Genomic DNA, 24,188 nt, shown 5'->3' with positions numbered 1-24,188 from the left:
CGGTTCTTAGTTTATTTATTTAATTTCTTGTATAGCGCAAGAATCGACCCCGATCGGGGTATCTCCGCGCTTTGCTCGCTAGGATGGTGAGAAACAAGGGCATTACAGATGAGCTGAGGATACAATGGTGGAACTACAGTTAGTTATTCCTCTACCAACAAGTTGGTTTTTAGCCTTTTTCTAAAGGATAGGTGATTTGTGATCTGTCTGAGGCTAAGGGGCAGATTGTTCCACAAGGTCGGCCCCACTAGGGAGAGGGCTCGGCCGCCTTGTCTGGTCTTTTTGATAAGAGGGGGTTTTAACAGAAGTTGATTGCTTGACCGCAGATCGCGGTCCGGTTTGTAAGGCTGTAGTTTTTGGGTTAAGTAATTGGGGCCGTTTCCAAACAGGCACTTATGGACAGTACAGCAGATTTTAAATTTGACACGTTGGCGTATTGGGAGCCAGTGAAGTTCTCTCAGCAGGGGTCTAGAAGGTGTTCTTGTGGGAGCGTTCAGAATCAGTCTGGCCGCCGTATTCTGAACCACCTGTAGTCGATTAATGGCATCCTCGTTAGCTAGTATCAGGAGCCTGTTACAATAGTCTAATCGACTTATTACCAGGGCCTGTACAAGGGTCTTTCTGTAGGTGTCCGGTAAGAGAGGGAAAGCTCGTCTGAGCAGGCCAATGGTGCGGAAACAAGCTCCTGCAATCACGTTTGCGTGTTCTTTTAGGGTTAGATTTTGGTCCAGTTTCACACCCAGATTTTTGACAGTCAGTTTTGGGGAGGGTACTGGCCCTAAGGCCAGAGGCCACCAGTCGGGAGACCAGAGTATGCTAGCTTTCCCAAAGAGCATTACCTCTGTCTTCCCGACATTACATTGGAGGCAGTTGGAAGCCATCCAATTTGAAACAGCCCCCATGCCTTCAGCAAAGTTTTCCCTAACATTAGAGTTAAGGGCATGGAAAGGGTAGAGGAGTTGAGTGTCATCGGCGTAGGACACTGGTGTGAATCCATACTTCCTCACAATCTCAGCAAGGGGGGCCACATACACATTAAATAATGTGGGGCTTAGGCATGAGGCTTGTGGCACCCCCTTCGTGAGCGCCCTGGAGATGGAACGGCAGGGGCCCAGGCTGACAGATTGTGAGCGTCCGGAGAGGAAACTTTCCAACCATGCAAGGGCTTGACCTCCAATGCCCACTCCCTGCAGCCGGCTCAGCAGGATTTTATGGGACACAGTATCAAAAGCGGCCGACAGGTCTAACAGCACCAGAATCATCGAGCCTCCTCTATCCTGTGACATCTTGATGTTATCGGTCACGGAGAGGAGTGCTGATTCGGTGCTGTAGTTGGGCCTGAACCCAGATTGAGATTGGTCCAGGCCCCCTGTCGCCTCAATGAAACTGGAAATCTGGGTGTTAACAAATTTCTCAGCCAGCTTGCTCAGGAGGGGCAGAAGAGAGATGGGGCGGAGGTTGGAGAGTTCAGTCCAAGGAGAGGTGGTGTTTTTGCGTATAGGATTCACTACTGCCTCTTTCCACTGCTGAGGAAGTTTACCTTCTTTAAAGGAGAGGTTGAGGATTGTTCGGATGATTGGGCATAGTATTCTGCTCAGGTTGTTTGTCAGTCTGGCAGGAAGAAGATCACGGGGAGAGCCAGATTTCATGTTGCTCAGTAATGATAGAATATCACTCTCAGTGGCTTCTGGGATGTCAATGAAGGTCTCTGTGGGGGGTTTTTGGCATGAGGTACTAGGGTCTTCCGTGTTATTGGGGTATTTGGCCAGGATTTTATTGTAGATAGTGTTGATCTTGTCTTCGAAAAATTGAGAAATGTTGTTACACAACTCTTGAGAGAAAGTGTTGGGGCTTTCGCAAGCCGAGGGATTGGTAAAGGTTTTGAGGATTTTATATAATTCTCTAGTTGAGTTGCCGGCTTCATCAAGCTGAGATATTAAGCAGGTTTTTCTTGCCTTTTTAATGTTTTTATAATAGTTGTGCAGATCGGTGCATCAGTTCAGTTATAACCTATTTTCTTAAGCGTCTGAACGTGTTCATGTTGGCAAGAACCGAGCCTGTGTCTGCTGCTGCTGCAGTGCTGCTAGTGCTTGGGTGAAAGTTGGCATTTTCTTACTTTAGCCATTCTGGGCCATATGTATGAATCTTTGGTATTGCGATTCTCATATAGCGATTTTTAGAGAATAGCTATTTGAGAATCGCAAAATGCTATGTATGTAGGATTTGCAAATAATTTTGCAAATCCTACATATTCCTTAATTGTGAATTGCAAATTGCAATTCGCAATTAAGGAATACCTCCCCATTCATTCCTACGGGCCTAGAGGGGAAGACATTCTCAATTTGCGATTCTCAATTAGAGAATCACAAATTGATAATGCAATTTCAAGGGTGCCAGGGTGTCAAAAGGACACCCTGTTGCCCCCCTGAAATGTACATGTGTGCAAATGTGGCACACATACATGTCCTAAGGGTATGTATGTGCGCCATATGACACTTTGAAAAATGCAAAAAAGTGCATTTTTCAAAGAAATCGCAAATTACCATCAACTTGAAATTGGTGGTAATTTGTGATTCCTTAAGGCCAAATTGCACTTTTTCTGTGTTTCTTACATTGCAATTAAGGATTAGCAATTTGCGATTCCTTAAACGCTATCGCACAATAAGGAATCACAAATTTTGCGATTCCTTATTTTGCAAGGCAGTTTTGCTTTCAAACATACCACTGAGCCAAATTGCGATCGCAAACGCCGAAATTCTGTGAATTTCGTTGTTTGCAATCGCAATTTGGTATCATACATATGGCCCTCTGTGCCTACTGCCTGTCTCTAAATACACATCTGGGGTAGGTGACAGCTGGGTTTTGTACATTCCCTCTAGACAGCCACACACAAAGGAAGCTTAGGTGTGACATAATGAGCCATCTACTTCCTGATGGGTCATCCTCGGCAGGATAGAAGGTAGGAGCTGGGCACAGCCTCACACACCTGAATATGCTGTGTACTGTCCCCACACAAAGGGATGCATGCCCCCCAGTAATGAGTCTGGGGCCATGGTAGGAAGGGAGGAGCTCTGTACATTACAAAGACCTTTCTTTGAAGTCTCCCCCACTTCAATGGCACAACTGGGTATAAGTACCGGACCTCAGACACCACTATTTTAGTACACTTCTTTACTTGTGAAGAGACTGCTAGGCAGAAGAACTGCTGTGATGCTGAAGGACTGCCACTTTGCTGGACTGCTGCTTTGCTGGACTCCTGCCTTGCTGTGCTGTCCTCCTGCGTGCTGTTCCCCTGCCTGGGTGAGAAGGACTGGACCTGCATCACTTGAACCCAGAGTGACTCCAAGGGCTTGTCTCCTGATTTGAAGGTCCCAGGGACATAAAAGAATTCCATGCTGCTTATACACCTGGACTAGGATTGATGTATTGCTCCTGTTATGGGAACATGACCAGCGCATCACACTCAGAACCAGAGCATCACCTTTGCAACTACCACTTTGGAACCTACAGATCATCACCACTGCATGGAGCAGATCGACGCATCTCCTCTTCTGCGTGGAGAAACCCGGCACATCGCCTTCAAAATCACTGCATCTCGGAACCACTGCATTGCCATCAGAACTGACGCATTGTCACTGTTACAGGGAGAAAATCTACACATCGCCCCAACTACTTGGGGAACGTAAACGCATTGCTTGGCTGCACCTCGCATCTTTTTGACACAACCAGGATCAAGGCACTATTGTACTGTGGGGTTAAGTGGGTCCCTGCATCTGATCCGGACTCCATCATGGTCGGCCTGAACTTTTGACTTTGCCCCGGTCCAACACACCAGATATACTTAATAAGCGCTTATTGCTTCTAAGCACTATTTTGTAGTTTATTTTTTTAGAATTCCTATCTCAAGTTCAACTTATTGGATTTTCCATCGTTTTGCTCTCTTTTTAATTTATTAGATTAAGTTCTATTTTTCTGACTTGATGCAAATTCATTTTGTGTGGTGTTTTTACTGTTTTACTATTTGAAGTATTGCGCAAATACTTTACGCATTGCCTTTAAGTTAAGCTTGACTGCCCTGTACCAAGCTACCAAAGGAAGAGCAAAGGTTAATTTAGGGTTTGCCTTACACTTACCCTCACTAGGTTTGTGGTTGCTGTTTGGCTTGGGTTTATACCCCAGTCAACCAACAACCCAATTGCTAACTGTTAGACCTGACATCATTGGCGTGAGTCTCCCTTCCATTTTTGATGGATTGTCTCCTCTGTTTTGATATGTTTTTGCTGGATTTATGCTTTGGGCACTGTGCCACTGCTAATCAGTGCCACAGTGCAAGTGCTCCCCGTGTTAAATTGATATACTGATTGGGTTCCATGATTGGGTTATTTGATTTATCTGTCAGCCCCTAGTACAGTGCACCATGTGTGCCCAGGGCTTTGAAATCAAATGCTGGTGGTGGGCTTGCAGCACTGGTTGTGCCACCCACAGAAGCAGCTTATAAAGTGTGTCTCAGGCCTGCCATTGCAAGGCCCGTGTGCAGTCCAGCACTGCCATGTCGACTTGGCCAAGTGCACCCACTTGTCAGTCCCTAAACCTTCCCATTGCTTCATACCCCTATGGTAGGCCTAAGGACAGGGTGCATTGTAAATATAAGGTAGGATATGCTCTGATGCGTGTAGCATGTTCTAACAGTGAATTACAGCCATTTTAGTTTTTCACTATTGAAGGCTACCTGTTCTCATAGGTCAGAATGAGCAGCTAGATTATTACATGCTTATAATCCTAACTGACTCACGGAACACAGTAGACATTCGAATTTAGTATGCCTGAACTCAGAAAATAAAATACATATTTTAGTAAAGTTTATTTTAATATTCTGTGTTTGCAAATACCACTTTTAGAACATAGGTATTTGCTTGCCTAACCATTTGAGCCTGCCTCTGCTGGGTTGTGTATTCCTTGTCTGAATTTGTGAGTGACAGGGCTGGGGAATTCCAGGAGAAAGGCTGGGGCAGCCCAGTGGTGAATAGTGGGATCTGCATCTAGATGGGAGGGAGAAGTTACACATGGGACCTGAATAGGGCTGGACCTTCCCTCTACAATGCTGGCTCCACCCCCTGTGGCTTGTCTGATGTCTCTGCCCTGCACTGTGAAAGGAGAGGAGGAATCATGTTAACAGAGTGCTCCAGGGCTGTATCTTCCCTCCCCTGTGCTGGCTCCACCTCATGTGGGGCGGCTGATGTCTCTGCCCTGCACAGTGAAAGGAAGAAGAGAGTCATGTAAAAAAGTGCTCAGGAACTGGCTTGGACTAGGCAGAGGCCTCTCTGCCTTCAGAGAACAAAGGATTTTGGGATATAAATATTGGGACCCTGATCCCAAGACATTAGATCACTTCTGGAACAAGAAACCTTCCTGCCAAGGAGAAGAACCAAGGAATCTGCAGGAGTTTGGACTGCTCCTCTGCCAGTGTGCTGTTTGCTGGGTTGGCCTGCAGTGGTTGCTTCATTGCCAAGGGAACGGAGAAGGAACTTTGTAAGGACTTTCATCTACAGAATATTCTCCAAGGGCTTGAACTGTGCTTGCCTCCTGCTGAAGTCTCAGGGATAAAAGACTTCACCTCCAGCTCCCTCCTGAATTTCCCTGCTGGGAATTCTGACTCCAGTCACTTCCGTGCCGCTTGGAGCTGGAAGCGCAAAGCATAGAGTAGAAGCGTGTCGCCGCCGTAGCTGAAATCATCGCAACGCCGGAGAAGCGAGCCTTAGCCGCATCTCCCTGGAAGCGTGTGTTCATCGAAGCTGTCTGCTGTCGCATCACCGGAGAAGCATGACGCCATCGTGGGAGTCGCCATCGCATCACCAGAGAAGCGTGTCGTATGGCGTGTCGCGGCTCCAAAGTACAGAGCCGTCGCAAGGTTGCCAGGGCGTCATCGCATCGTCATCGCATCGCCGCATCAAGGGCGCCATCTTCTTGCATCGCAACCGGATCGTCACATCGCATCAAGGCGCCATCTTGCGCACTGCATTGGGCCCGCAGGCCAAGAATCTACGCATCACCTCCGCACCGGTAAGGCTCACGACGAGTCCCCTACTCTGCGCAAGCATCGAGGAAGAACGCAACCATTCCCCGGGGTCAAGGAACCAACACATCTCCCCTTTTGCAAACCTTTTGTTCACTTTGCGTTACACATCCAAGTACTTTGTTGAGAACTTTGTCGCAATTTACCAACAACGTGAACTAAAAGACTTTAATCATCTTTTAAGTAATCTTAAGTGTAGTATTGTGGATTTTTGTCTTTGTGGCCTTGTGTTTAGGGGCTATATGTATCATACTTCCGTTTTGCGAATTTTAAATAGCAAATCTTAAGGAATCGCTATTTAGAATTCGCAAAACGGTATGTATGTAGGTAATCTAGGAATTTTAGCGATTCCTTACTATTCCTTATTTGCGAATTCGCAAATTGCGAAATCGCAAATAAGGAATACTTCCCATTCATTTCTATGGGCCAGGAGGCCCATAAGAATGAAGGGGAAATTTGCTAATCGCAATTTGCTAAATCGCAAATTGTGTGAATTTTCAAGGGTGCAGGGGGTGTCTCAAGATCACCCTGCTGCACCCCTGAAAATGACATGTGTGCGCATATGGCGCACATACATGCCCCAAGGGCATGCATGTGCGTCACATGCCACAATGAAAAATGCCAATTTGTGCTTATTGAAAGGGAATCGCAATTTACCACCAACTTTCAGTTGGTGGTAAATTGCGATTCCTTAAACCAAATTCGCAAGAGAAAAAAGCTTCTTACATAGTAATTAAGGATTCGCAAAATTGCGATTCCTTAAATGCTATGGCAAAATAAGGAATCGCAAAATTTAGCAATTCCTTATTTTGCTACTTTTTCATACATTGCAAATGTGCAAAAATGGCCGTTTCCGATTCGCAAAGGCCGAAATTCGGCGAATTTCGGCCTTTGCGAATGGAAAATAGCTTCATACATATGGCCCTAAGTCTATATAAAGAATACTCATTTTTATAAAACCTGTGTTGTGACCATCTGTAGTGTTTTCACTGTATTAATGTGTATATTCACAAATGCTTAACACACTGCCTCTGAGATAAGCCTGTCTGCTCGTGCCAAGCTACCAAGGGGTTGAGCAGGGGTTATTAAGGAGTGTAATACCCTTATCCTGACTTAGAAGTAAGGGTCCCTATTTGGACAAAGGTGATAACCATTGCCAACTAGAGACCCCCAGATCTGACACTAATACTACTATGTCTAATGGGTTTAGAACTATGCTCCATGATTGAAGAATTACTAACTATGCCCCTTAATGGCTGTCGCTATTATCAATACTATCCATACGGAGCATAACTGTCCGTTTTGTCAGTGTGTGAATCTTGGCCACCATCCGTGCTGCCATAGCATGCATAAGTGCATGGGTTCCTGAATGTCTATGCTGCCTGTGCGTGCTTGGATTTCTGTGTTTGTATAGTCATTGTATTAAGAGAGAGAGAGATTAATAGGAAAGAGAGAGCGTAAGAAAGAGCTAGACAGCACATGCATTATGCAAACGACCTGTTGACTATGTCAGTCGTCTATTTCAATTATTTATAAAGACGGCTCTAAAGTTCTTACTAAAATGCTGCTGGGCACTACTATTTGTATAAAATATTCTTAATGTATCGAAATGACGTCCACAAATTCTAAAATATTAACTCATTTTTCTTTTCGGGGCCAAATGAGGGAACTGTATTATTTAGTATGCTGGTAGTTTCGACCAAACCTGCTTACAATGATGTCGTTTTCAGGGTTTCTTTTGCATAGGGGACCAGAGAGGGGGAAGTCGCAGGAAGCAACCAATTTGATGGGTCAAACCATTTTGAAAACTGAAACGCGAGTAACTGAGAGAAAAATATATATCAGCCAGCACAAGAAATGTTAGGATAATTTGAAGTATAACCCGGAGTAGAAGCACGCAGGAAGGACAAGCCTCCTTTTTGACAGGGACACAGTTTCTGTGAAACTCCTGCGCCACAGGCGCCACCCAAGATAAGTGACAGGAATCCAGCTCAACCTGCCGCCCTATTGCGGTGACTGACAGCGTGAGTCACTCCCCTTAACCCCGCGCTTCTTTCTGCCTTTGTCATGATTCGAGGGCCATTCAGAGGCGCTTGTGCTGAGGGATTGGAAAGCAGGTTTGACAATGGCAGCTGATGACACACACATAAGTCCTCCTAACAACATTGTTTTCGCAGGTTGTTAGTGTGCTGACTTCACACTGCTATGAAGGAACCCCTAATAACGAGAACGGAACGCTGGTACAGACGTTGGCAAAGACCTCCTTCAGGAAACTGGTTCAAATTTTGTTGCAACTCTTGTCTTTCGCCTGTGTTTTTTAGTTTACAATGTTGAGTGCTTAAATGGTCATGAATGGGCTACTCTGCATGCCATTCCAAGATGCATAGTGGGGATATGACCCAATGAGTGTGCAAGGAACTTTTGTAAAAGGAGGATGACATCTTGTTTCATAAACTACTGTCTGTATTTGCCAAAAACTCAATTTTACAGCTAATAGATGCAGAAGTTCACATTTGATTGCTAAGAAAGAAGGCAGAGCGAGAAACGCACAGCAATGATTCATTTGGTTGTGCTTAGATTTGTGATTTCATGTTTTGTGGGTTTACCTTTTGGGATTGGCATTCAGATTTTTAAACTACCTCCCATTTTCTTTGTTCAAGTCTCCCCTTTTGCTGCCACGCCTATTAGGGACGTCAGATTTTTTAACATCCTTTTTCTGGGAATGTAATTTTGGTTGACTCATCTGACTTCCGATCAGATGCCAGAGGCAGGGGTGACTCCAGCAAATGCAAAAGGGAGACAAGTGATTCCATCGAGTGACACCTAAGGGGGTGCGAAGATAAAGAGGAGGAGCAAGGTGAAGGGGGAGGGGTAAGATTCAGAAGTGAACGAGCTAACACAAAAGCTGGAAGGAGGCTGCCCCTATGGTACCTGTGATTGGAGAAAGTTCATTGCTCATTAACACCAGGGACCTCATTTACGGGATTTTGGTGTAGGGCAGCTCAGCAAGTTACCTTGCTGTTCTGCGCGATACCAAACTGAAAGGGCAGGAATGCACCGTATTTATGTAACACAGTTCATTTCTGTCTTTCTCCCTGCGCTGATGTCTTTTCAGCAGCCTAGCGCCAACGTAGGCACCCTTGCACCACAGTGGAAGGGTGCCTCCGTTACATGCAGGATTGTTTTTGTGCAGGAATCCTAAGTGGCATTTTCCTTTTTCTATGAAAGAGGAAAAAATGAGTAGAAATAAAGATATATCTCCTCATTACACCCCACCTCGAGAAGCGTAGGGAGTTGGTGCTTCCCCAAGTTTACATGATTTTATAAATCTAAGGCAGCGTCAAAATCTATGTGTGTTACGTGGAAACGACCATGAACGCCTCCTGAACATGGAGAAATTTGATACCGCGATTTGCTCTTATTCACCTTTTTAAAGATTTATGAGGCCACTCAAAGCCAAGCATAATGATTTTGCATGACTTCATAAATCTGATTCAGAGCCCTACGTCATGCATGTACTACTTTAAGTGGTGCAAAGTGATGCAAGGTTCTCATAACTAATGCCCCTCCCCAGATCTCCTGCAGCACCACCTTTATCTCTTGATCACTGGCCTTAGCCAACACCACTGGTACTGCAGTAGCCGCAGTGTTTTTTAATTATAAGCAGGCATCTATATGTACTTGGAGAAAGAAGAGGCATTTATGCTTTAAGGATGCATCTAAGAGATTTATTTCGATGTCCTAAAGCTCATACTAAAGAGCTCAAAGCGTAGTGTCATGGGTCACCAACAGCTGCACTTGCCTTTTCTATTTCCTTATAAAAAAAGGTAACATCCACATTGGAGAGTTAAAAATTATCTCATATAATCCAACTAATTCCTCTGTCCTGGCATGATTTCAACAGCACTTTGTTGAAGTGCGAGTACCAAAATGTAACCAGACTGAAGGTCTCTTTATCCTTCAAGCTGCTTATAAAAAAAACCCTAAAACACAACAACACTGAGCCGCTCGGGCCGGTCCTGAAGCCCGGACTTGTCCTGCTACCTGGCAGGCCCCACTGAACATCTGTATGCGTCCCCTGCTGGGGTGCCCCCCCTCCAACCCCCTCTGACCAGCTGTGGATGTGGCGCCCTCTGCCATTTTGGGGTGTAAGGTGTGTGAAAAGCACTGGGGGACCCGCAACAGCGACAGGGGGGCTGCTGGTCTCATTTTGAACTATCTCCTAGTGCAATGGAGGCGGGTAGCTTCGGAGGGCAGGCCCTGCTGTGAAGTGAGCTGCCCTCTTTACCCTTCTGGATACCGGGGAGTGGGGGAGTGCCTGACTCTGGAGGCCCGTCTGGTCCCCTGACCTACCTTAACCTGCGGACTGGAGGGTTCCCCTCTTCCCCCCTATTGGCTGCAGGCTGTAAGGGGGTCTGAGACTTAGCGTGGGGCAGATCGGCTACTAGGTCGGGTGGCGCAAGTGTGTGCCTGCCCCCCTCTACCTGCCTGGAGGTCCAGGATCTTGAGGTTGGGGCCTGTAGAGGGGCCCTGGAGTCTTGGGCCCACTGAGGTCACCTGGAGGGCCGCCATCGTCTTGACAAGGAGTGTTACCCTGGTGTGCGGACGCATTCCTCCATCGTGGGGGACAGGGAGAGGGATCGGCCGCCATACCGGGTGGCGGAGCTGCGGCGTAGGTGCTGCTACATCCCCCCCCCAGCACCTCCACTTGCCTCTTGGGAACATGGGCAAGAACCGCGCTTCTCAGGCCACTGCTCCCTCAACTCAAACAAAAATAGACCAATTCACCCAGCCTGATCGTGACCCAGCGCTGGGGCTGTAGCGGCACCTGGGGTGACCTGAGGGGACCTCTTCACTATCCTGCAGGCGATCAGTGCATCGCAGACCTCGGTGAAAACCAAGATTGGTGAAGTGCGGGTTGATGTGGCACTGATCCGGCAAGATCTCCATATGCCACTGCCCATATTACAGAGGCGGAGTCCCGTCTTTCAACAGTGGAGGACGACATGGGCACTCTTAAATCCCAGATTGCCCGCCTGCAGGAGTTACATCGCAGGGCCGAGGACGCGGAAAATAGGGCCCGGAGAAACAACCTACGCCTCCTGGGGTTTCCGGAGGGAGTGGAGAAGGGACGCACTGACACCTTCATTGAGGCATGGATACGGTCCTGGATCCCCAAAGACAAGCTCTCCCCCTGGTTTACGATGGAGCAAGCTCACCTCTCCCTTGCTTCTAAACCCCCTCCTGGGGCTCCCGCTCGCCCCATTATCCTTCGAATCTTCAATTTCCGGAACAGGGATGCGATTCTGGAGGCCGCCACGGTGCAAGGTCCAGTGCACTTCCAAAATTCCAAAATCATGGTCTTCCCGGACTACTCTAGGGAGGTGCAGACACAACGCCGGTCTTACGATGAGGTCAAGCAGAAACTCAGGGCTATGAGCCTCCGTTACGGGTTCCTCTTCCCGGCCCACCTTAAGGTGTTTTTTCAGGACAAAACCTTTTTCTCCGATACTCCACAGGCGGCATGGACCTGGCTTACGGAAGAGCGGCCCCTTCTACCTGGTGTGGCCCCCCACCCTGCCCCGAAAACGACAGCACGACCTGGCCAGAAGGTGCCCAAGGCGCAGCGGCGCCGCACTGGATCCAGACGGGGGGGCAACCACCGGGGGGGAGCTCTCGGTCGCCGGGGGCATGGTCCTGGCGCTCACCGATTCAGACCTTAAGCCAGAGGGCCTCCTCCTTCACCCTGGTGTCCTACCTCATTGACATGGGTAGCACCCCTCGATCAGACGTTACCCGGCGGAGGTGCCATGTCGGACTCAGATCTGTCTGGCAGTCCTGTGATCCGTGGCTCTGGTGGGGAGGAGGGGGTGTGATCGGGGTTACAAGTTGTGTGGCTGCATTCTACCCTCCAGGAGCTGAAATGGCGAACCTATCTCCAGCCCCGTGAAGGGGGCTCTCCCTTGGCTCCGCTGGAAGATCCGGCCAAGGTTTACCTTCTCACTGTCATCCTGGAATCGAACCATCTTGTGACTTTGTTGGTTATCCACTCCATGCTTATTCATTGTGGGCATGCATCCATATATATGGAGGGGGGTCCGATTCAGCCATGTTCCTGACTGTTTGCTAACCGTTTTAGAGTAGCGAATCACCTTTTGTGGTGTAGTTAGTAGTTGGGTTCTTGGGCGACAGATGCTTCCACTTCAGAAGTGTAGGGTGGGGGGAGTTGGGGGTTGGGAGGGACGGGGGACCGTTGTTCCTCACCAGTTTGTTTTGTTTAGCTGCCTACGGGCCGCTGGTTACAGTTCTTCTTGGTACCCATGTTTCTCTGACTGATCCACAGTTGACACGCAGATGACAACTTCCATCACTTTGTTATTTTTGGCCGCCTATGGGCCACCATCGGGGGCTCCTATCGGTAGTTAAGTTCCCTCCTTCCTTGATTTCCACAGTTGCCGAGCAGATCACCACCTTCCATGGCCCCGCTTCTGGACTCATGTTCAGGTGGGTGTTCCCCTCCGGGTGGGTAGGGTCCCAAGTAGTTATCCGCCCCTCCACAGTCCTATCTCTCAGATGACTTACACCCTCACTAGACCTATCCAGATCCTCTCATGGAATGTCAATGGCCTCTTGGACCAAATTAAGCGCACGGCTGTCCTCCGCGCTGCTCACCCCCACACGCCGGACATTCTCTTCCTCCAAGAGACGCACCTCCTGGGTACACAATGCAACTTCCTAGCTCGTTATGGCTTTGACAGGGTCTGGCATTCTGGTTTTACAAGGGGATCCCGAGGGGTGGCTATTTTACTTTGGAAAGGGCTTCCCTTTACCCTGGCTAAAGACGAGACTGATGCACAGGGCCGCTGTGTGGCCATCTCGGGAACCATTTAGGGGCGACCCTTGAGCCTCCTATGTCTCTACATTCCCCCCACTCCTGCCTGCCACACTTCGCCACCTTACTCAAGTGATCTCCTCCCTCCCACAGGGTCTTATGGTGGTAGGGGGGACTTTAATGCCTTCTGCAGCCCCTATGCGATACGACGGGGACCCCCTCCGGAGCCCGTGTCATCTCCACAAAGCTCCTCTCCATCTGGTCCTCGGCCCTTGGCCTCTGTGACGTATGGTGGGTTTGGAACCCCCGTGGGGGACAGTACACCCACATGTGGCAGCCAGACATACTCACTCCCAAATCGACCTTCTCCTGATGCCGGCCACAGACTGCCAGCTAGTTTATGGGGCTGCGATACTGCCCAGGGGGATCTCGGACCACTCTCCCCTCTCCCTCGGTCTTGGATTCGTTCCATCGGGCCCACGAGCGACTTGGCGGCTGAATGCCTGGTTCTTGCAGGACTCTGTGATGGTGGAGTCACTTGGTCAGGAGCTGCGCCATTTTTTTTCCACCAATACAGGCTCGGTTCCTTCGCCGGGGACACTGTGGGAGGCGAGCAAGGCCGTTATCCAGGGGGTGGCCAGGGGACTGGTCCAGGCGAAGCAGTCAGAGCAGACGGCCTAGCTTGCTCAGCTGGAATCCCGGGCGGCACAGCTTGAAGCAGCTCAACTCACTAACGATGCAAGGGATTCCTCCCGACAACTAGCAGTGGTACGGGAGGAGATCCGTCGGATCTCGTTGGAATCTGCTAAGATGCTTTGGCGTTCGTCGGTTTCCCGTATTTATGGGTGGGGTGAATGGCAAGCTCCTCCACAACCTTGTGTCCTATCCCAAAGTCAACCGTATTATTCCGGAGTTCCGCTCGAACACCGGGACCCTCCAAGTGAAGTCCTCAGCCATCGCTGCTTACTACGCGACCCTCTACACAACTCGTTCCCCGGACGCTTCGCTGGCTGACTTGTTGGACGGGACTGGTACCCGACTGCCTGTCTCTCTCCAGAGACTGCGGAAGCCTTGGACTGCCCCTTCACCCTGGAGGAAATCCAGGATGCCGTCTCGGTCTTACACCCCACTAAACTGCCTGGCCCGATGGGTATTCTTAGGAGTATTATGCGGCCTTTCGGGATATTTTGGCCCCCCATTTGGTGTATCTTTTTCGCCATGTGGTGGAGACAGGGTAATTCCCGCCCGAGTCGAATGTCGCCACGATCGTGGTTATTCCGAAGACGCAGCCGCCCTCCCTGAGCTGTGCGGACTATCACCCGATCTCAATGATCAATACGGAGATCAAGATCTTCGCCACCGTCTTGGCTCAGAGACTTCGACCCCTCCTGCAGGACCTTGTCCACCCCGACCAATGCGGGTTCATGCCTGCTAGGGGCACTCGCCACTGCATTCATCTGCTCCACCTGGCTCTGGCCCATCGGGAGCGCCTAACCCCGTACTTGGCACTGTTCTTCTTAGACTTTGAGAAGGCCTTCGATACGGTGAATTGGGAGTATCTGCAAAATGTGCTGGACAGGATGTGTTTTGGTCCCTCATTCCGCCATCTGATCAGAATTTTTTACACTAATCCCAGAGCCCAAGTACTCATTAATGGGGAGCTTTATGAGGCATTACCGACGAGGTACGCGTCAGGGGTGTCCGCTCTCGCCACTCTTATTTGCGCTGGCGATGGAACCCCTGGCGGCCCTTATTCGACACGACCCACTTATTCGAGGTTGGACCGGAGACTCGAGCAAGGTGGATAAGATAGCCCTATATGCAGACAATGTTCTGCTTTACTTGGCAGACCCAGATAGCTCTGGCTCCAGGTCCCTGACGGCTCTTGCTGCTTTTGAGCGGGTCTCCGGACTCTGCCTTAATCGGCGAAGTCAACTTTGGTCCCCCTGCATCCCTCCAGTGACTGCTATGACTGGCAGTCGGACATCCCCCTTAGAAGACACTCGGTCAAATACCTTGGCGTTTGGATAGCTCTTCTGCCAGAACTTGAATGGGCTTTAAACGTTACGCCTTTAGTCGTCCGGATTAAGGCGAATCTCAAGAGGTGGCAGACCCTTCCCCTTAACCCCCTGGGCAGGAGAGCACTCTTCAAAATGATGGTCCTCCCCCGTTTTCTTTACATACTGCAAAACACTACTCTCCACCTCCCGGGTAGTTGGTTCCGCGAGCTTGACGGTGTCCTCACCCGGTTTCTCTGGGGAGGGACGAGACCACGTTTATCTCTGGTGCATTGTTGTATTCCCCCCTTTAATGGAGGTATGGGGGTAACCAATCTTCACCTCTACTAACTGGCCACGAAACTCATTGTCATCCACGATTGGTATGCAGGCGGCTGGTCCGACCATGCATACCGCGTGAAACTCAGCACGTCCGACTTCCCGCGGATCCAGGCGTTTCTATATGGTAGCCCAGTGCCACAGGCCCTGCCCTCTGTCACCAGGACGGTGTTTCTGGCCTGGCGTACCGCTCTTCGCCACGTGCGGTGGGACCGGAAACTCACTCAGCAGACGCCACTTTGGCACAGGTCCTGGATGCAGGAGGTCTCGTCCCTGCAGGGGTTCTGACTATGGGACCTCATTGGAGTTTTAGTGCTCGGAGATGTCTGGGTGGGGGACCCCATTTGCTCCTTTGCGGACCTGCAGCAGCACCATGCCCTTCCACACTCCCAACACTATAAGTACCTACAACTCAGAGACGCCCTTCATACACATGTCTCACCACCTATCTCCCTTCCAGAGTTCAGCCCGCTGGAGGCTCAGGTGATGATGGGAAATCTGGGGAGGGGGGAATGTCCCATATTTACTGGTCCCTGGTGAACAATGGTCCTTCTTCCCTAGATCGGCTCGGGCTCGATGGTAGGGCTGGTTGGGCCCCCTAGAAGATGCAGACTGGATGGATGCCCTTATGGCGCCCAAAACCCTGACCACATCCTCCAAGTTGCGGCTTGGTTCAGCTTTATTACCTCCACGCGGCTTATCTCACCCCAACACGTCTATTCCAGACCCGGTTGAAATCCTCGCCAGCTTGTACACGATGTGCCTCCGCCCCAGCCGATTTTTATCACATGGTCCCGGGATGGGAGGTTCCCCATGATCCGCTGCGTATGTTGTTGGGGGTGTTTGATGGCTTAGATGGCTCTAGGGCGGAAAAGCGCCTGTTGGGGACAACTGTGGCGGTGGCCAAGAGAGATATAGCGGCACACTGGTCCCAGGCTAAGGCGCCTTCTGTAAATGGTTGTAGGAGAGGAGTGGATTGGTGTGGGATCCAGGAGAAGGCTCTATTCGAAGCCTGGGGGTGCCCTGACTTATTCAGTAAAGTGTGGGATAAATGGTTCAATATGCTTCCACCCTAATGATCTGCCTTTATTTTAGTTTATTACATGTACAACTGTACCTATTGTATGGACTGCCGTGTTATACCCTGATGGAGCGCCCTTTTCTCTGTCAACTGTATGTACTGTCATGCTTATCTCGATGATTATTGAACTGCAACCAATAAACTTATATGTTGTTATACACATTACAATAAAATGGATTATTTAAAAAAAAACACAACACGTGTTGCCCCAACTTCTGCAGATACTAGATGTCTTCTTTCCAACATAAGAAACAAGTATACATTCATTCCATCCAACAACAGCTCCATCAATCAGCACGTTTGAAGTGCTTTTGAATATCATTGTGCAAAATGTCACATTGACTATGTGCAGGCAGGTGACCTGTGGTGGTCACCTCCATGGGACTTCCAGTCGAAAGTAGTGATATACAGAGGTGGGGAGGGGGGCACTGAAGCCTCGAATTAGGGAGCATATGATCATGAGCGACGATAAAATGATCGCCACTTTAGTAGCAGGACACGGCCGCTAAAACGGCGATAATGGGCTTGATAATATGCCCTTGTGAATTTCCATAGAAGCCCAGGTTAACACCAGAACCTGGGCTTCTATGGGAATTCACAAGGACATATTATCAAGCCCATTATCGCCGCTTTAGCGGCAGTTTCCTGCCAGAAAAGCAGCGATAATTTTATCGCCGTTCTTGATAATATGCCCCTCGGCTCGAATCAGATGTCTGGCTTTGGCTCCGGTCATGGTCCTGCTGGACTCTCGAGCCCAAAACAAGCTGATCTTTCGATGCTTGAACTTCTTTCTCGAAGCCCTCAACCATCCCCTCAAGCTGTGCAGGAAATGAGGTACCGGTAAGCAGCCCTACTCCAAAGTCTTTCTGCATTTTGTATTGCACCCTGGAGGACTCACATGTGCGGATCATGAAGATACCATTGAGTGCTGTGACTAGACTGTAGTCCAAAGACTACTCAGGGTCCCAGCAGGTAGTCAAAAATGTAAAAAAAACTATTCATCTTAGTCTGTGTGCAGCTGTACTCTTCGCTTCACCATTGCCTCTGTGAAGACATTTTACTATGTTGTGAGACTTTTGTTTTGCTAAAACCTATAGATGCAGTTGCTGATGTGTTGAACATCTCATGATGTCGGCCTCTTTGTTAAATACGTTGAAGTCAGTGATAGGAATAAAATAGAATATCCTTCCTTCTCTTGACTTAGGGGCATATTACCAACAACTAGCGATAATTATTGCTATGTTGGTTTAGTGGCAATATTTTTGTCGCCGAGCTGCGGCAATTTTTATCGCTTAGGAACCTTGCTATTATCAAGGTATATCTCCTAAGCGATAAAAATCGGCCGAAATGCATGAATATCGCTGAAAAGTCTGCTATATTCATGCATTACCGAGCTAATGCTCTTAGCCATGTTATCCACCTAGGTGGATAACATGGCTAAGAACTGCTATGGGGCAGGTGGTAATAGGATAGCGATGTTAGCGACTGTTTCCAGTCGCTAACATCTTGGCACGCCCACTTTGCATGTCATTAGTGATAAATATCACTGACATGCAAAGCGGGGCCCAAGATGGTCGCTATCTCCTACTAGCTGTCGCTAACTGGTGTTAGCGACAGCTAGGTAATAGGTAGGGAGATAATTTTATCTCCGCTTTCTTGGATTTTAAAGCCAAAAAAGCGGAGATAAACCCCCTTGATAATATGCCCCTTAGTACTTTGTTCTAGAAAGACATCTAGTGTCAGCTTGGCTTAACATGTAATGTGTGTATTAAGATTGGTCTACTCATTTAGCCCCTTAAAGAAACACAAAGCATTTTACTTTGGTGTCAAAACAAAGAGGAAATATGACACCCACCCAGTGGCTGAATAGCACAGTGTGTGCCTAAGAAACCTGGGTTTAAATTCTATCTTACCCAGTAGATCAAATGTGTGATCCTACGGAAATCATTTTATTTCACAGTGCAGCATTCCAGTTGAAACTCAAATCTGAGACCACCTTGAACAAATTCAGTGCAGTAGTGTGCTATAGAGAAATATCACTTATGTATGGTTCGATAAATAAAAACGTTGCTCCACTTACAAGAAGAATAATGGCCATATATACAGTGCACACGAAAAACTGACAATCATTGGTTTACTCGTGGTAGTGTTGTCAGGGCATGGTTGGTGGACAGTAGATCATGTTTAACGTATTACTTTTATCTGATGTCAAGACAGTGATTTCATCTAATACAATAAAATGAAACACACGTTTAAAAACTTTTTAATTCGAAAAACTCTTTAGATTATTTTTGCTTGACATTTGCAGTATTGTTTACTTTGCAATTTTTTTGATAGTTTGGCTTGTTCTTTGACTCAGATAGCCCAAGTTGATCCCTGGTTCAGCTCTGGCTTGACTCTCCCTATGAATTTCCTGGCTCAACCACCTCTAGTAAAAAATACCATGGGCCATATTATGGAAGTGCCCCCGGGGGCGCTACGGGCATTTGTGTCCTCTTTGCGCGCCCCCAGGGCACTTTCGGATTACAGAAGGGTCCACGGACACTTGTGTGACCCCTTCTGTAATACAGATATCGCTGGCGCACATAAAGTTCCAGTGCCATCTACAGAGGGCGTTCCCTCATTTGCGTGGGGCAATCCCCAATGCAAATGAGGGAATCCCTTTGCCCCTGTGCTGTATTATAGATGTGGGCGCAGAGGCAAAGAAGCTGTCAGGGGGCACACTGATGGTGTGACGCACTACCAGTGCACCCCCAGACATCACATTCACTCACTGCACCCGTCTGCATGGGGGATCTCTATCTGATCCCCTTTAAAACTGCATGCACAGTGAAACATGGAGCAGCTTCAAAGCAGCTGCTCCGTTTTTCACCTGAATGCGTGGCCCCCATAGCAGCGCGAGGTCGCAGCTGCTCTGTGGGCAGCACATTCCATGTAATAGGATGCACTTTCCCTGTTTGCGCCTGGCACACCTGTTTTAAGGTGCGCCGGGCGCAAACAGGAGAAGTGCACCCTTTACTTAATAGGGCCCCAGTTGCTCTGCTACTGCAGAACATAGAGGGGCAACAAAGGAGCAGCTGAGCTGAAACCATATGTTGCAAGCAGTGGAAAGTATTCACCTTTTTTGCATGCCCAGTGTGGCAGCAACATCAGCTGATTATGTAAAAGCATAAAAGAAGTGTGTAAAATTCCAATTATGCCAGTGTCATTCGTATATTTTTGGGTGATTGGACAAAATATTGAGTCCAAAATATTGTGTGGACTTAAATATTGTGTCAAGAATATCGAGGACAGGAATAACATGAAGGTAAGTTTTTATTGGTATGCAAAGATTTACTATACTTAACTCCACATGTATGTACCTTGGTGAGATATATATCTTCAAGGTATGTAGATGTGGAGTTAAGAATAGTAATTCTATACCTATTTGCACTTATCTTCTCAATATTTTGGTTCTTGATGTTTTTGAAACAATATTCTGTCAACACAATATTTTTGTCCTCGATATTCTGTCAGTGGTCCATATTTTGAGGGATTTTATGTTATGCTTGTTACACAAATTCCTGAAATTAAACCATTATGCCACATAATTAGGCCTTATTTGTGGGAAAATTATAGCACATACGCGTAGGTATGCCACAAATGACCAGAATGTAAGCAGCTGTTATACGCAGCACTGGTGGGTTTGGTTCAAATTTTTTTGCACAAAATTAGCCCTTCCTTCCAAAATGGATGCATGAATACATTTTGCACTAAAGTACAGAGCTACATTCCGGTTTGCATTTTATTTATTAACATTTTCCTGAAATTTCGCATAATTACATGAAAGCTTATGCAAATTTTGCACTCCCCTGAAAACAAGAAATGATGCCTAGCTTCGGCAGTGGGGTTGGTAAAGATCCTTTATCAACAGATTCTAATATCTAATAGGAAGTTTTTAATTATCAGGACTATTGCCAACTTGATATTTTCTGCCAAAAGGGAGATTAGAGCTAAAATATACGCAACACAAGAAATGTAAGATGATTCAGCTACTTTGTGACCAATACTGAGCATTTTACTGAAAATTGCATTCTAGTGTTCTGAGTGATGCTATCTGATACTGCACCTGGTGTATGTTCACCACATGAAGGAAAGCCCACTCTCACAAGACACACAGCATGAGTAAGAGCGATGCCAGTGACTCCAGTACAGTTTTTCGTGTTATAACCCACCCCTGATCACTGATCTGCTTCTTCTTATCCCTTGTAGATTTCACAAGATCCACAGGAGGCTATTCCTTCTCCCTTCGTACTTCCAGGTTCTGGAACAACGTGCCTCTCCACCTTCGGAGCTGGATAAAACATACTTCTTATTGGCAAAAAACTTAAAAACTGCCAGCTCTCATTGATCACTCCTGCTAATTCTCTACCTTCTGGCTTTCGCTGATATTTGCGGTGGGTTACCTGTTTGGTTGCAGTTGCACTTTATAAATCCACAATTCATTTATAAGTGCATATACGTCCTTCTTTACACAAAGAATTAGGTCAAGTAAAAAAGTTTTGTCAAAAATGTGAAGGCAATGACTTGGCATGTTGAAGTCCCTGATGACAAGTAATTTCTGCCCTCTTTTCTCTGCAAAACATGACAAGTGTACTATGCTTGGTATCTTCCACTGTGAAAGTAAACATACCATGCATCCATGGGAACTTGTTCTCACCACAGAGAAAGAGGTACTATGTGCAGCCCCCTGCATACAGACAGGTTTGTTTTAACCAAACATGCTTTTTAGGTCTTGTCTAGAAAACTTGTGCTATCTCTTCGAAACCATATGCTTACTATCAGTAGGTTTATGAGGCTGCCTATTCCTTACTATTTGGAGACCTGTCAGCCTTAGGGTGGATTTCCCTCCAACTTTTTGCCTGCCTCCTCCATTTTCTATGATCTTGTTTTTCCTGGTCTGAGGACGCTACGCACCTTACCACTGTTAACCAATGCTAAAGTGCACGTGCTCTCTCCTCTAAACATGGTAATATTGGCTCATACCCAATTGCCATATTTAATTTACGTAAAAGTCCCTAGTCCAGTACACTACATGTGCCCAGGGCCTGTAAATCAAATGCTACTAGTGGGCCTGCAGCACTGATTGTACCACCCACTTAAGTACCCCAATGAACATGTCCAGGCTTGCCATTGCTAAGCCTGTGTGTGCAGTTTAAATTGCCATTTCGACCTGGGAAAATAAACATTTTGGCAGGCCCAATCCTTCCTTTTTAGTACCTCTAATGTAGGCCCTAGACAGCCTGGAGGACAGGGTGCAAAGTGTTTAAAAAGCAGAATATGTACTTTTAGGTTTACATGTCCTGGTAGTGAAACACTCCTAAATTACTTTTTTCACTACTGCAATGCCTATCTCTTCCATAGCATAACATTGGAGTTGGCTTAAAACATTTTATAACTGTAATTTCCAAATGGGAAGAGATGACTCCTTCAAGTTTGGTGTCTCTGGAATCACAATTTAAAATCCTAGCTCATGGTGAAGTTAGGTTTTAAATTGCAATTCTGAAAACGCCACTTTTAGAATGTTGGCATTTCAAACCTTACCATTTGGTGCCTGCAGCCTGTCTCTGGTCACATGACTGGGTGTAGTTGTCAATTGAGCCTTAGTGGATAGCTCCTAGACAGTCACATGCAATGGGAGCGTAAACGTGATTGGGTGAGCCATCACTGGCCGGATGGGAGAGGGGGCTGGTTCAGTCCCTCTTACATTTAAAAAGGCTGTGCCCTGTCTTCACAATGGGCCTAACAACCCTGCATTCTCGCCTCAGCCAGCTTGGAGCCAGGGCAGGTAGGGAATTCCATGCAAAAAGACACTGTCTAGAGTCTTCTCCCACCTTCCAGAACCTGGGCAACTGAGTATAAAAGAAGGACCTCAAACACCAACTCTTCAGTACACTTCTGAACCTGTGGATACTCTGCCAGGAAGCAGGACTGCTGTGCTGCTGAAGGACTGCCACTCTGCTGAACTGCTGCTCTGAAGGACCTGCTGCCCTGCTGTGCCTCTTGCCTGGGTGAAGAGGACTGGACTTGCATCTCTTGAGTCTAGAACCCAGAGTTACTCGAGGGGCTAGTTGGGTGATCTGAAGCCTCAGGGACAAAACAGGCTTCCAACAACCTTGCACCTAGAGTCTGCCATATGTAAATCTATCCTGCCAAGTGGTGCCACCCCAGTCCTGGACCCTAGGAAGTGGGCCTAAGGTGCTTGTCTGAGGAACTGATGTATTTTTCTACTGCACGATGCATCCTTCAGTAGAACGGATGCATCTCTGCTCAGCAGTACATTCCTGAACAGAACCAACACATCTCCTCTCCTGCGTGGATTGAACCATTCGCAAAGACCTGCATCGCCTCTGCAGTTCTTGGGACCGACGGATCGCGCCTACTGCTTGGTGGTTACACAGCCCAGGTCCTCGTACCTTTCATCAACGGCATCCTCAGTGACGGTGACGGATTCCACATCGTGGCAGACAGCTCTTCGGAACCAACGCATCTCCTACTGAGCACCTCATCCCTGATGCCACAACTTCGAATCGCAAGCCCCGTCAACAGGATCTTCGACGATGACGCAACCGGACCTCGCACTGCATCCTCACCGCGTTTCGTAACCAATCAGTGCAGGTGCTCTGTTCAGTGGGCCAAACTTTGTTCACTGTAGCCGGACCGTGCTCTATCACTGTCAGCCGGAACTTGTGACTTTGTTCCCGGTCTGGAGCAATCAAATACCCCCGTTTGGTACTTCATGCTTTTAGGATTTATTTTACAGTATATATTTTTTTAAATTATAACTCTGGTTCTACTGATTGGATCTTTCTCATTTTTGTTTTGTTTTATTGATAAAAATTGCTCTATTTTCCTAAATCTGTTGTGGGTTCCTTTTGACTGAATGCTTTTATGCCAAGCTACTACAGGGTTAAGAGGTTAACGTATGGAATTTAGTAGTTTACCCTGACAAGGATTGTGGTTGTTGCCTGAGTGGGGCTTCCACGCCCTCAATCAATAACTCAATTTTCTTACACTGCCTAGGCCAGAACTAGCTTATAACCACTTATGCCACTCATCACACTTCCATTGCTGGACTACACATTCCTAGGATAGGAGAGTTAATGACTCTGCCTCAGAGGACAATAGCTTACTTCTAATCCCAGGAAAAGCAAGTGGGTGTTAACTGCTGACTACATAGCAGTAATTAACTATATGGAATGGACAGGAATAGTTAACAGAACAAAGGACATCAGTAGCACAGTTTCTTTTAACACCTTGGGTGCTAAGGGTTTTCCCCCTCCGGTGCTGGATTCCCAGGATCCCCATTGTTCATGACAAGGTCAACTCCTTAGCGGTGTTCATTCCCAGGATCACCTGGGCAGCCAGGCTCCAGTAAGAGTTGAAGTGAGGGTCAAATTTGACACTCGTTGGTGGGAGAAGACCTTATATGAATAGGAATGGGGATACGGAGCTGGAGGCAAGTTTATCAGGTGGAAGCCGGGTTCTGCTAACTTGAAACAGGGGTTTCAGGGTAATTTTATAGTAAGGCAAAAATGAGGAGGGGAACTGTGAGAAAATTGTTAGACTTGAGTAGTAGAATTTCTCCAACCACTGGCTAGTGCACAAGATAAGTAAGGCACCTAAACCAGCACCTCCCAAGAGCATTTCTGACCTGGGCAGACTCAACTAAAAACCACGGCCTTGTAGGTAGAAGACCCCTGTCTCCAGCTAGAAGAATAGGACTTACTTAAGGTCTCCTGAAGGCACCTTGAGACTGGAACTGCTCTCCAGTGGTAAAGCGGTCAAGTGATTGGACTCTTGTTTGCCTGATTTGGGACGCAAAAA

The sequence above is a fragment of the Lissotriton vulgaris genome, chromosome 6 (genome assembly GCF_964263255.1).
Source record: "Lissotriton vulgaris chromosome 6, aLisVul1.2, whole genome shotgun sequence".
Classification (NCBI taxonomy): domain Eukaryota; kingdom Metazoa; phylum Chordata; class Amphibia; order Caudata; family Salamandridae; genus Lissotriton; species Lissotriton vulgaris.
Note: the sequence above shows the minus strand (reverse complement) of the source record.